This window comes from Neoarius graeffei, chromosome 7 (genome assembly GCF_027579695.1).
Source record: "Neoarius graeffei isolate fNeoGra1 chromosome 7, fNeoGra1.pri, whole genome shotgun sequence".
Lineage (NCBI taxonomy): Eukaryota > Metazoa > Chordata > Actinopteri > Siluriformes > Ariidae > Neoarius > Neoarius graeffei.
Window position 1 is genome coordinate 67,335,530 of NC_083575.1, and position 16,297 is coordinate 67,351,826.

Below are 16,297 nucleotides of genomic sequence, written 5' to 3' on the forward strand. Positions count from 1 at the left end.
AGATACTCAGTGTACTTAAGTACAGTACTTTGTTAAGGGCTCTGCATGCTCTTGCGACAAGGCTTTCGCAGATAGCTTTTCGCAGACAGTTGTAATTTATCATTGAGCGGGGAGTAATAGGCGTGCACGATGTTATTCACCGCCACAACGCAAGGGGGCGCGAAGTCGCGAAATCGCTAGGAGTAGTTGGTGGGTGTGGTTAGTGGAGTGTTTATCCTCCGGTTACTTGTGACTAGAACTGGAGTCGTATAGATGTACGTATTTCCTCACTTCCTCGATCAACCGCTCTTCGTGCTGCTCCATCTTCGTTCGTGTTTTTAAAAATGGCGGCCGTGAAAACAAACCAAACCGGGAAAGTAGGGAAGCGGAAGTGCGTGTACAGCGGATGTAGAGTGGACCAATCAGAGCCCTCTTGTCTGCGACGCTGTCTGTGAGGTTTCTGCGGTGGTCACAATTTTTGGGAGGTGCGCGCAGAGCGTCTGCGAAGGTGAGGGGGCTACGCAGACACTGTCTGCGACGCCGTCTGCGAGGACTGGGTTGTCAGCATAAATTGACCTTTACTGTCCACCTCTGGTCCCTCTGCATGCATTCTGAAATGGCCTTCTCTATCTACTATTTCTCATTATCTACACTTTTCACACGTTTATTAATTTTTATTTCTTCTACCCAAGAATGACGTAGGTCTGGCTCGTTAGTCCACATGTCTCTGTCTTTCGGTCTCAGCCACGGTTTCTCACTTCTTCTGCTTTATTGTCTCCATATGGTTGTACTCTAATAAGCCACGCTTGTCTACACGAGTGAAGCCCATCGGGGCCATCTGTCCCCCACAGCTAATGGCTTAAGTGAATTAGACTGTCTCTATACAGGCCCTGAACAGAGCTCATGATGCAGATCACCTCCATTGATCCGATTGATCAGTGCATGCTGAGAGCACTGTAGTGTAGCCGATGTGCCTTCCTGTGTGATTTTCCTCAGATAATTTCTCCTGAGGGAGAACAGAGGAAGTGGCGACTAGGTGCCTCTCAGCATTGCACAGATGTGCAACCTGACTATATTCACTAGTGTGTGGGGTGAGAAAAGTAAAGAGAATGTGGTGGGAGAGGTGGAGACTATGAGCTCATTTGGAACAGATGGGATGTATTTGAAACTTAAAAATTGCCTCTGGAAACTGATGAGGTTTTAAAGAGCTTGGATTTAGCAGGATTTTTTTTTTCTTACTCTAAACTATCGTAAGCCAAATCTAATCATCAACAATAGTCAGTCCATGTTGATTAGATTGTTCTTTGTAAGGAACCTTTTTCTCTAGTGCCTGAAATAATCAATGACTGGCTGGTGCAATACATTTACAGCAAAAAATGCTCCTTATAGTAAGCTTCAACGGAGCAACATTTATACGTTTTTGTTAAATACCCTTTTTTATTGTGAGGCTTAAATTATGTGAGCATCCACCATACGAGTCTCTGTGGGTCTCTTGTTACTATGGAAGCGAGAATGTATTCGAAGGAGCAGATTTATACCTGTAATTTGCTTTGCATATTATGGCCGTAAAATCATCAATACCTGTTACCCAATCACATTTTGGAGAATTAATCAGTGCCATTGTACAAGCTGCTGGGGTTTTTGCATTTAAAACAGGCTTTTTTTTTTTTTGGTGAAGTCACAGTAATGCTTTAACTTAATGAAATAACATGTTGCAGAGCAGCGTAGTCTTTACTCAAGCACCTCAAATGAATCTTTACTTTAGGCCACATCACTGTTAAAGAAAATTTTTTTTTCGCGATCCGGTTTCCATCAAATCCTGTGCTCTGATTGGCTGGCAAGCAGGTCCGTATCCTACAATATGGACCTCCGGCGACTCGCTCATTCACAACAAACGTAGCAATTTTTGTCAACATTTATCTTTTTTTTTTTTTTATGATTTATAAGATTATCAGAAATCTTATACATTTTTGCCAGCATTTCTCAGGAGAATAGCATTAATTTTACAGCATGGATAGCGATAACGGCAGTCTTCACAGCGAAAGTGAGTTTTACTACCCTGAGGAAGAAGAAATAAAAGAAAGCATTTCAGGAGAAAGCTAAAAACCTGTAACTGTTGCTAACGCCGAGCAAAAACATGGCTGAATCCTGAATGACTCAATTTTGTATAAATAGGGGACTACATAGGCAGCAAAATGTAATTTTTTTTTTCCTGCCATGGAAGTGCACTTGTATACCGAGGAGGAAGCAATTTGCATTACAGCCGTGAATGAAGATTCAAAATGGCGTCTCGGCTCGGTTTTCCTTTTCGGGCGCTCTCGTTTTCTGTTAGAATTTGGTAAAGAAAATAAATATATTATTTACCAGCTTAAGGTCGGTCCGTATGGTGAAATACCGTGACCTTGAATACTGACCTCGGCCCAGAGGGCCTCGCTCAGTACTTTCAAGACCTCGGTCACGGTATTTCACCATACGGACCTCCCAGCTGGTAAATAACATGTATATCTCTAATCCAGTAATGGGGTTATTTTATCCTGGACTACTGCAGTTAAATTTGTGCAGGACTGTACATAACGTTTATTTAAAAATTACAACCCCAAATCAGGAAAAAGTTGGGATGGTGTGTTGAAATTAGAACTCAACACAATGATTTGTAAATAATCTCTGACCTGTATTGCACTCGAAACAATGCAAAAGCACATTATTTGATGGATTTATTTTATTTTTTTTTTAAATTTTTTTTCTCAAAATAAACACTTGGTTTAATTTGTCTCTTGCAACACATTTCATGAGAAGTTGGAATGGTAAATATTTACCACTTTGTAATGTTGCCATTCCTTCTCACAACACTTGAGATGTTTAGGGACTGAAGACACAAATACCCCTTTTCCACCAAATCAGTTCCAGGGCTGGTTCGGAGCCGGTGCTGGTTCACAACTCGTTCAACTTGCGAGCCAGCTGAGAACCAGTTTGCTTTTCCATAGCTCGCGGTGCTAAGGGAAGACATGTCATTTACATCGCTGTATATGTCAGTTACGTCGCTGTATATGTCAGTTACGTCGCTGCGTTTGCATAAACCTTGGCGCAAATATCGAAGCAAAAACAACACGGAAGAAGCAGCAACAACAACAATAATAATAATAATGGATGACTTCGCGTTTGTACAGCTACTGCTTCTCGTCGCTTAAAAATGGCGATCTTTTGCGGTCTTGTTGTTGGTCTTAACAACTCCGCCCCCCCGGCTGACATAAGTGGTTCTTTCTTCTGGCCCAGCAGAGAGTTGGTGCTAGCCTGGAACCGGCTTTTCTGGCCCCAGAGCCAGTTCTTTGTCAGTGGAAACAGAAAACCAGGTTCCAAACTAAGCACTGGCCCCGAACCAGCCCTGGAACTGCTTTGGTGGAAAAGGGGCACAAGTGATGAAGCATTTCAGATGTTGTTTTTGTCCCATTCTTCCTGCAAACAGGTTTTAAGGTGTGCAACAGTATGGGGTCGGTTTTTTTGTTTGTTTTTTTCCCCCCTTCATTTCAATATTTGTCACACATTCTCTGTTGGCGAAAGAGTGGACAGACACCCTCTTCTTCCACAGCCATGCCTTTGTAATGTGTGCAGAATGTGGTTTTGCATTGTCTTGTTGAAATATCCCTGGAAATGATGTCGTCTTGAAGGCAGAATACGTTGCTCCAAAATCTCAATGTACTTTTCTGCATTAATGCTGCCATCATAGAAGTGCAAGTTCCCTTTGCCAAGGGCATTGACACAACCCCATACCATGACAGACCCTGGTTTTTGGACTTGTTGGTAACAGTCTGGATGGTCCTTTTTGTCTTTGGTCCAGAGCACACGACATCCATTTCTTAAAAAACCTGGAATACTGATTTGTTTGACCACAATACACGTTTCCACTGTGTGATGGTCCATCCCAGATGTCTTCGAGCCCCGAGAAGTCGACGGCGCTTCTGGACACCGTTAATATAAAGTTCCCTTTTTGCACAGTAAAGTTTTAACTGGCATTTGTGGCTGTAACTCTGTATTGTAGTGCTTGACAAAGGTTTGCTAAAGTAATCCCAAGCCCATGTGGTTATATCCGCTATAGATGAATGACTGTTCTTGATGCAGTGCTGTCTGAGGGATCGGAGGTGATGGGTGTTCAGTTTAGGCTTGTGCCCTTGACCTTTTATGCATCAAAATTCCTCCAGATTCCTTGAATCTTAAAATATTAGGGACCACAGAGTGTGAAATATCCAAATCCCTTTATATATTTCTTTGAGATTTAAAAAAAAAAAAAAAACTTTTCAGTATTTTTCTCACGCATTTGTTGACAAACTTGAGATCCTCGGCCCATCTTTGCTCCTCAAAGATTGGATACTGATTTTGTACTAAAACTTGATTATAATCACCTGGTAACATCACTGGTTTCATGTCGCATTATTATTTAATTGTTTTACCTCATTACTGGCTCTACGTTGCCCTGTATCAACTTCCTTTAGAATGTGTTATAGGCCTGGAATGGATGTATATTAACAAATGAAATGAAGTTGACCAGACGAAACACAAGATATCTTGGGTTCATACTGTCTGCAATGAAACACAAGTCAAAGTAAATTTAGAAATCACTGTTTCTTTTTTTTAATTTGCATTTTCCATACCTTCCATCAAGCTTTTCATTTTCCAGCAGATTTGTTACCCCCCTCCACTGCTGTTGGTGTAAGTGTTGTTCCTTGGCCATACATGATTTCACTGAAAGCTTGATTGCCTTGTCCCAAAAAAAAAAATTGGAGAGGTCCTTGTATGCTCTGATCTTCATCCAGGTGTTTTATTGCTGTTGTAGAGAAAACATGTAGTGGGAATTGGCTGTGAGTAAGTCAGAAGGAATAAAAATTAGTAAATGCCATTTTCAAGAAAAAAAAACATTTTCTTTAAGCAGCAGATGTTGTTCCGTCACTTACTTGATGAAGTGAGATGGAAGAGGTTTGGTCAGCTTTCAAATGACTGTTTACCCACTGACTTGTTAGTTTTCATTATTTTTTCCCCCCTCAGTCTGAAGTGCTCAGGCTCTCGGTGCACAAAACGCTCCCAAAATGGCCTTCCTGCATAGACGCCAGCCAAATTCATTTTCCTGCCTCTTCTGATTGATTAATTGGTGGAGTTAAATGGTTATGTTAATGGATTTTCTGTATGGCGTCCAACCTGCTGGCTGCAGAAGCACAGAGGCGAGCGCACCAAGTGTGGCAGTCTCTCTGCACAGTGCTTCCTCATGGGAACAGCTGCGTGTTTGCATACTTCAGCAAGGGCAAAATGAAATGCTTGATGCCTTATGAAATCCGTAGGTAGGGCTGGTGTCGTGGCATATGACTTTTTTTTTTTTTCCCCTTCCTTCTCTCAATTTCTTTACCGGAGTGGTTGTTATTCCTTGTGTTTCCAGCTGTAACTCCCTGAAAATGTAGACTGGAGTTCTCAAACCGTCTCCAAACAGACTCAATAAGACCATGTTGTAGGCGTGGAACTGGACTCTCTGACAGTGGTGTTGGAGAAGAGGACACTGTCCAAAATAAAAACAATCTTAGACTGTCCTTCCCACCCTTTACATGAGGAGCTGATCAGCCACAGGAGCACATTCAGTAAACGGCTGATTCTTCCACACTGCACAACTGAGAGACACAGGAAATCATTCCTACCTGCTGCAGTCAAGCTGAACAATGCCACTGTATAACTGTGGTACACTGTCTTACCATGTATACGGTATCCTTAACTCGGGTGCAATATATGTACTAGTGCATCTCAACAAATTAGAATATTGTGAAAAAGTTCAATATTTTCCATCAGTTATTTAAGAAAGTGAAAGTTATATATTATAGACTCATTACACATAAACTAAAATGTTTCAAGCATTTTTCTATTTTAATTTTAATCAGTATGGCATACAGTACAAAAACATTAAAAAAAAAAAACATCTCAAAATATTAGAATATTTCATTTCGAGTTTGAGTAAAACAGTATGAACACAGTGTATCTCTCGGTCTAGTTCAGTACACACAACCACAATCATGGGGAAGACTGATGACCTGACTGTTGTCCAGAAGATGATCACTGATGCTCTCCACAAGGAGGGTAAGCCACAAAAGATCATTGCTGAAAAGGGTGGCTGGAAAAAGTGCACAAGCAACAGGGATGGCTGCAGTCTTGAGAGGATTGTCAAGAAAAGTTGATTCAAGAACTTGGGAGAGCTTCACAAGGAGTAGACTGAGGCTGGTGTCAGTGTATCAAGACCCATCACGAACAGACATCTTCAAGAAAGGGGATACAACTTTCACATTCCTAATATCAAGCTACTCCTGAGCCAGAGACAATGTCAGAAGTGTCTCATCTGGGCTAAGGAGAGAAAGAAATGGACTGTTGCTCAGTGGTCCAAAGTCCTCTTTTCAGATGAAAGTACATTTTGCATTTAATTTGGAAATCACGGTTCTAGAGTCTGGAGGAAGAGTGGAGAGGCACAGAATCCAAGGTGTTTGGAGCCAAGTGTAAAGTTTCCACAGTCTGTGATGATTTGGGGTGCCATGTCATCTGCTGGTGTTGGTCCACTGTATTTTATCAAGTCCAAAGTCAACACAGCCATCTACCAGGAGATTTTAGAGCACTTCATGCTTCCATCTGCTGACGAGCTTTTTGGAGATGCTGATTTCCTTTTCCAGCAGGACTTAGCACCTACCCACAGTGCCAAAACTACGACCAAATGGTTTGCTGACCATGATATTACTGTGTTTGATTGGCCAGCCAACTTGCCTGACCTGAACCCCATAGAGAATCTATGGGGTATTGTCAAGAGGAAGATGAGAAACACCCGACCCAAAAATACAGATACGCTGAAGGCTGCTATCAAAGCAACCTGAAACACCTCAGCAGTGTCACAGACTGATCACCTCCATGCTACACCGCATTGATACAGTAATTCATGGTAAAGGAGCCCCAACCAAGTATTGAGTGTATAAATGAATATACTTTTCAGAAGTTGGACATTTCTGTATTGTAAATCCTTTTTTGATTGATCTTAGGGAATATTCTAATAATTTGAGATACTGGATTTCTGATTTTCATGAGCTGTAAGCCATAATCATCAAAATTAAAACAAAAAAGGCTTTAAATATTTCACTTTACATGTAATGAATATAAAATGTATGAAAGTTTACCTTTTTGAATTAAATTATGAAAAGGAACTTTTTCATGGCATTCTAATTTTTTGAGATGCACTAGTATATAAAATCACTTCATTTTGCTTTTACTTAAGATATTGAACTTATTTAAATGTATTTTATTTTTATTTGATGATTTTGTTTTATTTTTAGACATGCTTACTACAACCCCGATTCCAAAAAAGTTGGGACAAAGTACAAATTGTAAATAAAAACAGAATGCAATGATGTGGAAGTTTCAAAAGTCCTTATTTTATTCAGAATAGAACATGGATGACATATCAAATGTTTAAACTGAGAAAATGTATCATTTAAAGAGAAAAATTAGGTGATTTTTAAATTTCATGACAACACCACATCTCAAAAACGTTGGGACAAGGCCATGTTTCCCACTGTGAGACATCCCCTTTTCTCTTTACAACAGTCTGTAAACGTCTGGGGACTGAGGAGACAAGTTGCTCAAGTTTAGGGATAGGAATGTTAACCCATTCTTGTCTAATGTAGGATTCTAGTTGCTCAACTGTCTCAGGTCTTTTTTGTCGTATCTTCCGTTTTATGATGCGCCAAATGTTTTCTATGGGTGAAAGATCTGGACTGCAGGCTGGCCAGTTCAGTACCCGGACCCTTCTTCTACGCAGCCATGATGCTGTAATTGATGCAGTATGTGGTTTGGCATTGTCATGTTGGAAAATGCAAGGTCTTCCCTGAAAGAGACGTCGTCTGGATGGGAGCATATGTCGCTCTAGAACCTGGATATACCTTTCAGCATTGATGGTGTCTTTCCAGATGTGTAAGCTGCCCATGCCACACGCACTAATGCAACCCCATACCATCAGAGATGCAGGCTTCTGAACTGAGCGCTGATAACAACTCGGGTCGTCCTTCTCCTCTTTAGTCCGAATGACATGGCGTCCCTGATTTCCATAAAGAACTTCAAATTTTGATTCGTCTGACCACAGAACAGTTTTCCACTTTGCCGCGGTCCATTTTAAATGAGCCTTGGCCCAGAGAAGACGTCTGCGCTTCTGGATCATGTTTAGATACGGCTTCTTTGAATTATAGAGTTTTAGCTGGCAACGGCGGATGGCAGAGAAGTCACACATGTGCAAGTCTCAAGTAAGTCTCAAGTCTTAACCTTCAAGTCCCAAGTCTTTTTTTGTCTTGGGCAAGTCAAGTCACAGGCTATGTCAAGCCAAGTCAAGTCCTATAATAAGTCAAGTCCAAGTCAAGTCAACTTAGGCGTATTGGCGTAATTTTAGCAGCAGAATATGAATTTAATACATTGAAAAGACAATACATAAGTAAATGTCAGTAAACATCCCTGGCACATGTGCCCAACCTGTTAAATATTTGCATTTTAAATACTCATGTTCTGTAAAATACATAAAACAAAACAGTAATAATGTCACAAAGTTATTTATTGATGGCAAAATTGATTGCAAGATTGAAAGCCAACTAAGTTTCTCACATTGTCATCAGCCAACAAGAAAAATAAACAGAGAATTGGCATTCTGTTATGTGCGTAGTTAAGAGGGTAGGACGACACCTTGGGTTAAGAGGGGCATGAGCTCCTCCAATCTCTAATCACGTCAGATGAGATGATTATTATTATTAATAAGATACACGTGGAGAAACCTGAAGTGACTTCGATGTATGTTTGCGCCAGTAAAAAAAAAGAAACCCCAAAGGATAGAGAGATGTGTCAGACATAATTTAGGTCTCAAGAAGAAGACCTGTTCGCCCGTGCAAAAGTGACATCATCTTACCCCATATGACAAGCTACAGAGGTGTGTGCAAAAGCGCTCTCTCTCTCGCTCTCTCCCTCTCCGAGGCTGCCTCAGCCTGTGCGGAGTGGGGACATATAGAACCACTTTGGCACGGGAGTCTTGGTTCCCGCTATAATAGATTGTTGCGAAAATAAACGTTAAATGAAATATGCATCCCGCGCATTCCTTTCCACAGGAACTTTGCTCACAACGTTTCGGTCGTGGCTAACGCACTGTCCTCCTTACCACAAGTGCAACATTTCGGGAACAATACGGAAAGGACAGTGCGCGGGATTCATCTTTCCTTGAACAATTACCCAGAGACTTTTTAAATTACCTCACTGGGAAATATCCAATGCACCTGTTCAGTTAGAGTTGTGCTCTCTAAATTGTAGTCATTCAAACCATTGTTTTGGCGGCCTGGTAGCCTGATATGCTAAATGTAAATTCATGGTTTGGATGACTGCACAATTTATTTTCGTAACACTGTGTTACAGCGGGAACCAAGACTCCCGCGCAGTCAGCCTATTTTGCAGAGTTTAGTATCGCTGCTAGCCTGTATTCAAACAGCGAGTGGCATGCCGGGGAATCCAAATCGTGGCGCTTTTTTCAATAGTGCATGACAGGCAGTGGGACGGAGTTTTCTTTTCTTTTTTGATCGGGTAGTGTGACGAAAAAAAATGTGCAGGTTGCTGCACTGCTATTTCAAACGGCTATGATAAAGTCCCCTGCCTCTATGCCCTATGGACAGTCTGGCTAATGTACACGAACACACTTACACGAATTTGTACTGCTCATGAACATGTACATGTTCACAAGCTGACCATTAGCTTAACCCTGAAACAGAACAACAGGGTAGGAAGCTGCTTATGTTATTCAGCATCACGACTGCAAAGTGCACAATCAACTTACTACTACTGATATACAATATCATTAAACTTGACGTAACTACATTGCTTACCAGCATTCACATAAGAATTTCACAATAATAAGCTGAATCCCTAGCTACATCTGCAACGGCTAAAATCCTCCTACCGCTCACTCTCGTGGCTAACACTGGCTAACGAGGAGTTTAGCTGCTATCACCAAATAACACATTAATAAACTTACTAGGCAGAATGGATTTTCAAATGCCGGACGAAATTGGAGGTCGTGGTCTGGCTGTCAGAAATCGTCACGTTGCAAATCTTGCACTGCGCCGTTCGTCGTTTACCTTCTAGGCAGTAGCCCTTGAAGCCGAAAGTGATGACTCTTGGGATGGCTGACATGATGATATGATGTGAAATCTGTGAACACATCGTGGCATGAGGCGTGGTATATAGCCCACGCAGAGAGCGTGCCTGATGGACAGGGCGGTGACACCCCAACGGCAGTGCAATCAAAATTACTGAAGTATATGTATATTACATTTTATTGTCACAATAAAAACACGATGGAAATAACACTCAAGTCACTCAAGTCATCGTGTGTCAAGTCAAGTCCCGAGTCTTAAACTTCCAAGTCCGAGTCAAATCTCAGGTATTTTCATGTTTTGTCAAGTCAAGTCACAAGTCATGAAAACAGTGACTCGAGTCGACTCGAGTCCAAGTCCCCAAGTCTCAAGTCCCCACCTCTGGTGGACGGCACGGTGAATTGTGTTGACAGATAATGTTCTCTGGAAATATTCCTGAGTCCATTTTGTGATTTCCAATACAGAAGCATGCCTGTATGTGATGCAGTGCCGTCTAAGGGCCTGAAGATCACGGGCACCCAGTATGGTTTTCCGGCCTTGACCCTTACGCACAGACATTCTTCCAGATTCTCTGAATCTTTTGATGATATTATGCACTGTAGATGATGAGATGTTCAAACTCTTTGCAATTTTACACTGTCGAACTCCTTTCTGATATTGCGCCACTATTTGTCGGTGCAGAATTAGGGGGATTGGTGATCCTCTTCCCATCTTTACTTCTGAGAGCCGCTGCCACTCCAAGATGCTCTTTTTATACCCAGTCATGTATATTATTCACAGTAGAACATAGACAATAGAACACAATAGAACAGTCATGACCTATTGCCAATTGACCTAATGAGTTGCAATTTGGTCCTCCAGCTGTTCCTTTTTTGTACCTTTAACTTTTCCAGCCTCTTATTGCCCCGTCCCAACTTTTTTGAGATGTGTTGCTGTCATGAAATTTCAAATGAGCCAATATTTGGCATGAAATTTCAAAATGTCTCACTTTCAACATTTGATATGTTGTCTATGTTCTATTGTGAATACAATATCAGTTTTTGAGATTTGTAAATTATTGCATTCTGTTTTTATTTACAATTTGTACTTTGTCCCAACTTTTTTTGGAATCGGGGTTGTACTTTTGATTCAGGAGCTTGGTAGCAAATTTGAGTTTCTCTCTGGGGATTAATAAAGTGATTCTGATCTGGACTCCCCCTAAACCGTAAAACAGCAGCCTTTGTTTTTATACTGTGCACAGGACGCAATTGCACTCGTGGCATGATCTGAATTTCTTGTGAACGTGTTACATTGCTACCTCTGCTGGCACTCCAAGCATGTCCTGTCTGCGTTCATCATAAACTGCTATCAGAAACAGAACACCACAACATTGCTGCTCAGAACGGAAATAAGACTGTTTATGGGTATGAAGCTCTGCTCTAGTTAGTTTTTTGTTTATTTTTTGCTCAGTGCGCCACCTTTCCTTGCATCCACACTCACTTTGAGATTGTAATGACAATGTGATGAGTACGAGCAAAATAAACAATTGAATGGAAAACGATCATTGAGGGATTTTATCTTTTACAGCTAGGCTGCTGCTGCGTCGGTCTTTCGTCATGTTGGATACATTAAGTTTTTCATGTACCTGCTACAGTTCTATATATTCTAAGAAGTTTGTTGATGGAGACGATTCCTCTACACGCTCAGCACCACAGTGGCAATGTGTGGTGCCTGGCATTCTGTTAGTCTGTTATAAGCTGCTAACTGTGTGCCTTTCAGCACTGCTCTGGCTGTAAATGTGCCAGGACATTTATCCATCTGTGGTCAGAGAAGCTATCTGGTATGTCTGGGATACACTTGGAGAAAGCGGGCTAATGAATAAAAAAGTGAATTTTAGCATTCAAGCTGGACTTGAAAGTTTACTATTGCAGCATGTGCCAGTCATAAGGAGCTTGTGTTTTGGCTCAGTGAAACTCTGGCACTTTAGTGGCATGCTAATGGGCCCCGTGCAGCCATGCTTAGTCCAGTGTTGCACTACTGTGAATGCTCTAAAACTAACCCTTCATGATGGATGGACTCTGACAGACAGCTGGCTGGTGGGACTGAGCAGTGGCCTCACCACGGTGAATTGAAGATCGCTTTCGCTCACAGCAGGGTGCAGTGCTATGCAAGCGGCTGCTTTGGGGTGTATATGGAAAGCAGGCCTTGCTGGATTTTGTATGTGTGAGAGATTTAATTCTGGTACAAGGAGATTAAAGAGGAACTCTGTTTTTCCACAATAAACGTTTTTATGGTCTTGATGTTGGTAGCTTTTAGTTTTCTTTTCAGCTAAGATATGGTACAGGAGTGACACATCGTATGCCTCACAGTACAAAACCTGCATCTATTGACATCAGCATTTAATTCATGCTTTGACTGATCTCAACGCCCATCTATGCTTGCTATGTAGGTCAAACATTGTAAATCTCCAGGTTTACGGAGTTGTAGCCATCACAGGTGGGGGGGGGGAGTTTTCTAGAACAAGAAAGGTTTCAAGTCAACAGTGAGGCCTTCGGGGTGGTTTGGAAGGGTAAAAGAAAAAGACTAACTAACAAATGGATGAAGGGAAAGCCAGCTTTGGGACCAAAAGGTTGCTGGTTTGATTCCCTGGACCAGCAGGAATGGCTGAAGTACCCTTCAGCAAGGCACCTAACCCCCAACTGCTGTGGGGATGTCTGTGTCCTGTTGTACATTGCTCTGAATAAAGTGCTGTACGTCTACTAAATGCTTGTAATGTAATGGATGATGGTACAGCTGACGTAGAAGAAGCAGTATTAAAGATTGTTCCACTTTGCCTAATCTGTGTACCACTGTTAATTCTGGTATTTGAGGCCGCAGCGTTTTTATAGTACAACCCCGATTCCAAAAAAGTTGGGACAGAGTACAAATTGTAAATGAAAACATACTGCAATGATGTGGAAGTTTCAAAATTCCATATTTTTTTCAGAATAGAACATAGATGACATATCAAATGTTTAAACTGAGAAAATGTATCATTTAAAGAGAAAAATTAGGTGATTTTAAATTTCATGACAACACATCTAAAAAAAGTTGGGACAAGGCCATGTTTACCACTGTGAGACATCCCCTTTTCTCTTTACTACAGTCTGTAAACGTCTGGGGACTGAGGAGACAAGTTGCTCAAGTTTAGGGATAGGAATGTTAACCCATTCTTGTCTAATGTAAGATTCTAGTTGCTCAACTGTCTTAGGTCTTTTTTGTCGTATCTTCCGTTTTATGATGCGCCAAATGTTTTCTATGGGTGAAAGATCTGGACTGCAGGCTGGCCAGTTCAGTACCCGGACCCTTCTTCTACGCAGCCATGATGCTGTAATTGATGCAGTATGTGGTTTGGCATTGTCATGTTGGAAAATGCAAGGTCTTCCCTGAAAGAGACGTCGTCTGGATGGGAGCATATGTCGCTCTAGAACCTGGATATACCTTTCAGCATTGATGGTGTCTTTCCAGATGTGTAAGCTGCCCATGCCACACGCACTAACGCAAACCCATACCATCAGAGATGCAGGCTTCTGAACTGAGCGCTGATAACAACTCGGGTCGTCCTTCTCCTCTTTAGTCCGAATGACACGGCGTCCCTGATTTCCATAAAGAACTTCACATTTTGATTTGTCTGACCACAGAACAGTTTTCCACTTTGCCACAGTCCATTTTAAATGAGCCTTGGCCCAGAGAAGACGTCTGCGCTTCTGGATCGTGTTTAGATACGGCTTCTTTGAACTATAGAGTTTTAGCTGGCAACGGCGGATGGCACGGTGAATTGTGTTCACAGATAATGTTCTCTGGAAATATTCCTGAGCCCATTTTGTGATTTCCAATACAGAAGCATGCCTGTATGTGATGCAGTGCCGTCTAAGGGCCCGAAGATCACGGGCACCCAGTATGGTTTTCCGGCCTTGACCCTTACGCACAGAGATTCTTCCAGATTCTCTGAATCTTTTGATATTATGCACTGTAGATGATGATATGTTCAAACTCTCTGCAATTTTACACTGTCGAACTCCTTTCTGATATTGCTCCACTATTTGTCGGCGCAGAATTAGGGGGATTGGTGATCCTCTTCCCATCTTTACTTCTGAGAGCCGCTGCCACTCCAAGATGCTCTTTTTATACCCAGTCATGTTAATGACCTATTGCCAATTAACCTAATGAGTTGCAATTTGGTCCTCCAGCTGTTCCTTTTTTGTACCTTTAACTTTTCCAGCCTCTTATTGCCCCTGTCCCAACTTTTTGTTGCAGTCATGAAATTTCAAAATGTCTCACTTTCGACATTTGATATGTTGTCTATGTTCTATTGTGAATACAATATCAGTTTTTGAGATTTGTAAATTATTGTATTCCGTTTTTATTTACAATTTGTACTTTGTCCCAACTTTTTTGGAATCGGGTTGTACTTTAACACACATTTTATCATCTAATCAAACCCAACTTGTATAACGAAAAATATGACTTGCCTCTGAACAGATCTGGATGTACTGGATTATGGTGTGTGTGCAGCTGACGGACAAATCCAGAGCTGACGTTTTCTCCCTTTATTTTTGGATTAAGCTATTGCTAGAAAGCAGTGAGTAATGAGTAAAAGGTCTTTTACATGGAGCTGCCATAGCCAGTTATCTTTATATGCACGATTCAGTTCAGATGAAACATCAGGCAAATCACTCATGTGCTCAAACGAGAACGGAGAGGTAAACTAGATTTAATTGGGTTACTGGTTACAGGTGTTGATCAGATCTTGAGACAAGATCAGATAAGATGGAAATCGGCACAGTTGGAGAATACTGTGTTGGTGCAGTTGCAGTATGTAATAGCTTTTCTGACTCACTTTGTTAGGTGCTATCTCTGTGAGCTGTGCAGAAAAAGTGTTTTTTTTTTTTTTTTTTTTTTAAAGACAATCGGACAAACACAAGGCACTTTTAAAACAGGGTGGCTGGGTCTGGTGCAGTGCAGTTGTCCTCTAAAATGTGGGATAGAAGAGACTGCATATGAATCTTTTTTTTTTTTTTTTTCCCCTCTCTCTCTTGTCTTGGCAGGACTGTGCGGGGGCTGGACGTTTGTCACTGTCACTCTCTGTCCGTTCTCTCGATGTCACCACGGAGACAGGAGGAGGATGCAGGGATAGGTGAGACATGAGGAGTGAGCTGAATCTGTCACTTTGTGCCTTGCTGTGTGCACGCTTGTGCAAGTTTGTCATTAGAGTGGGTGGGGTTGTCACACACAATAGCCCTAAAGGATGGGTACATGATGAACTTTTCAGTTTGTGTTTGTGAGAAGTGTAAGGGGGGGAAAAAAAAACGGGGTGAGAGCTTACAAGCATGTGGATGTATGTAAGTTGGTGGTATATGATGATGATGGCGAGTTGCAGAAAAGCTGACGTGGCTCAGTGCCAGCTGAGCCGATGTAAGAGGCTCACAGTAACCGGAAATCTGGGAAAGAAAACCCAAAACGATGTTGAGTGACACTCCTTTGCTGGTCTCTCACTGAAAAAAAAAAAATGGAGGAGGGCTTGATGGACTTGCTTGCTGACTCCAAACGCATGTCCAAGTTTTCCTAGGGGCTGTACATTACATAAGGGGTGTGGTTCAAGGCTTAAAGTGCATATCCTGGACCGATATATATATATATATATATATATATATATATATATATATATATATATATATATATTATATTTATATTTTTTTTTTTTTTTTTTTATGAAAGTATGTCCCTTTACACACTCATCCAGAAAGGTAATTTTGCACAAGGCCATCTGTCTACAGCAGAAAAAAAAAAAAAAAAACGTCTGGAAAAATCCCGAGGGAGTCTGGAGCCAGAATCGTGACATCACCTGCGAATCCGCCAGCAGGCTGCGCGAGCTTGCATGGTTTCAGTGCACAGCCTGTGTAGACCAAGTTTAGCAGCTAGTGATTTTGCATTGAAATATGGAATTGTCACCTGAAGTAAGTGTATTATCGCCCAGCGCTTTCATGTTGTTTACTTTTGTGTGCGTCAATAAATAACATTATCCGTGTACCACACAAACACAGGAACGCCTAATTTAGAGTATAGTCTCTCTTATTTCTTACCCTGGCAACAGTTAACTTGTGAATTGCTGATTT

The 16,297-nt window shown here is 41.5% G+C and overlaps 1 protein-coding gene across 5 annotated transcripts in view; it reads left to right on the forward strand.

Moving 5' to 3' along the window:
* ndst2a (N-deacetylase/N-sulfotransferase (heparan glucosaminyl) 2a) overlaps positions 1-16,297 on the forward strand; it is a 346,042-nt gene that overhangs the window by 171,908 nt on the left and 157,837 nt on the right. For 4 of the 5 annotated variants that reach the window (XM_060926282.1, XM_060926279.1, XM_060926277.1 and 1 more), the window contains one exon: positions 15,230-15,318. The exons of the other annotated variant lie outside the window; for it this stretch is intronic. The gene's annotated coding sequence lies outside the window, so the exon portion shown is untranslated. The remainder of the gene's footprint in view (positions 1-15,229; positions 15,319-16,297) is intronic. 5 annotated transcript variants of the gene reach the window in all.